Below are 2,500 nucleotides of genomic sequence, written 5' to 3'. Positions count from 1 at the left end.
AGACATTTAAGTAACATAACAGCTGTACCTGAAAGAGGAGAAGTGTTGTCTCCCCAGACACTTATGAGAATATCAGTGACCCCGTGTCGCCCTCTTCCGGAAGGAATCAAGGTTGTTGTTAAACCCTATGACAAATGGGCGCATGTAATTTTAGAGAGCTTATCAGAAATAAAAGAGAACAGAGCTAATATAACGATAGTTAATTTGACAAATAAAAAAATTGTGTTAGGAAGTGATTCTCTGAATTAGGGTTATGTGAAATTACTAATAATGTGATGTTGGGAGCCACAACTCCAGCCCGCACAGACGAACACACTCAGAATTTGATTATGCAAGCACGAAAACTATGTCCGTTAGAACATCATCCTGTAGAAACTGGGCAGGCGGTGCTGATCAGGTCAAGTCTTATAAGGTACCCATTCATTTCCAGGGAGAGATAGAAAGGGAAATTAATAAATTAAGGGAACTAGGGATAATCGAGGCCATAAAAGGAAATCCAAACCTGAAGCTAATCTAGCTGTCCGAGGATTTACCTGGTGAGACATCAGTCTCTTACCAGCGAATTTTACCCGATTTCCCCGGCCCACCACGTGACACAATTGTTAGTAATTCATTCAAATTACCCCTAATGAGTCAATATGGATAAATATCAACACAACATCGTGTTCAAATAGAAATAGATTTCTACCTCATACTTGGGATTGAACGCTAGCCCATTCTAATGAAAGTCCAGGTCGAAACCAACCATGCCACGAGAGGCCATAAAAGGAAATCCGAACCTGACGCTAATCTAGTTGTCCGAGGATTTACCTGGCGAGACATCAGTCTCTTACCAGCGAGTTTTACCCGATTTCCCCGGCCCACCACGTGACACAATTGGTAGTAATTCAGTCAAATTACCCCTAATGAGTCAATATGGATAAATACCAACATAACATCGTGTTCAAATAGAAATAAATTTCTACCTCATACTTGGGATCTAACGCTAGCACATTCTAATGAAAGGCCAGGTCGAAACCAACCATGTCACGAGAGGCCATAAAAGGAAATCCGAACCTGACGCTAATCTAGCTGTCCGAGGATTTACCTGGCGAGACATCAGTCTCTTACCAGCGGGTTTTACCCGATTTCCCCGGCCCACCACGTGACACAATTGGTAGTAATTCATTCAATTTACCCCAAATGAGTCAATATGGATAAATATCAACACAACATCGTGTTCAAATAGAAATAAATTTCTACCTCATACTTGGGATCGAACGCTAGCCCCTTCTAATGAAAGGCCAGGTCGAAACCAACCATGCCACGAGAGGCCATAAAAGGAAATCCGAACCTGACGTTAATCTAGCTGTCCGAGGATTTACCTGGCGAGACATCAGTCTCTTACCAGCGAGTTTTATCTGATTTCCCCGGCCCACCACGTGACACAATTGGTAGTAATTCATTCAAATTACCCCTAATGAGTCAATATGGATAAATATCAACACAACATCGTGTTCAAATAGAAATAAATATCTACCTCATACTTGGGATCGAACGCTAGCCCCTTCTAATGAAATGCCAGGTCGAAACCAACCATGCCACGAGAGGCCATAAAAGGAAATCCGAACCTGACGCTAATCTAGCTGTCCGAGGATTTACCTGGCGAGACATCAGTCTCTTACCAGCGAGTTTTACCCCGATTTCCCCGGCCCACCACGTGACACAATTGGTAGCAATTCATTCAAATTACCCCTAATGAGTCAATATGGATGAATATCAACACAACATCGTGTTCAAATAGAAATAAATTTCTACCTCATACTTGGGATCGAACGCTAGCCCCTTCTAAGGAAAGGCCAGGTCGAAACCAACCATGCCACGAGAGGCCATAAAAGGAAATCCGAACCTGACGCTAATCTAGCTGTCCGAGGATTTACCTGGCGAGACATCAGTCTCTCACCAGCGAAATCGGGTAAAACTCGCTGGTAAGAGACTGATGTCTCGCCAGGTAAATCCTCGGACAGCTAGATTAGCGTCAGGTTCGGATTTCCTTTTATGGCCTCTCGTGGCATGGTTGGTTTCGACCTGGCCTTTCATTAGAAGGGGCTAGCGTTCAATCCCAAGTATGAGGTAGAAATTTATTTCTATTTGAACACGATGTTCTGTTGATATTTATCCATATTGACTCATTAGGGGTAATTTGAATGAATTACTACCAATTGTGTCACGTGGTGGGCCGGGGAAATCGGGTAAAACTTGCTGGTAAGAGACTGATGTCTCAACAGGTAAATCCTCGGACAGCTAGATTAGCGTCAGGTTCGGATTTCCTTTTATGGCCTCTCGTGGCATGGTTGGTTTCGACCTGGCCTTTCATTAGAAGGGGCTAGTGTTTGATTCCAAGTATGAGGTAGAAATATATATATATATATATATATATATATATATATATATATATATATATATATATATATATATATATATATATATATATATATATATATATATATATATATATATA

This window comes from Palaemon carinicauda, chromosome 10 (assembly GCF_036898095.1).
Source record: "Palaemon carinicauda isolate YSFRI2023 chromosome 10, ASM3689809v2, whole genome shotgun sequence".
Taxonomy (NCBI): domain Eukaryota; kingdom Metazoa; phylum Arthropoda; class Malacostraca; order Decapoda; family Palaemonidae; genus Palaemon; species Palaemon carinicauda.
Note: the sequence above shows the minus strand (reverse complement) of the source record.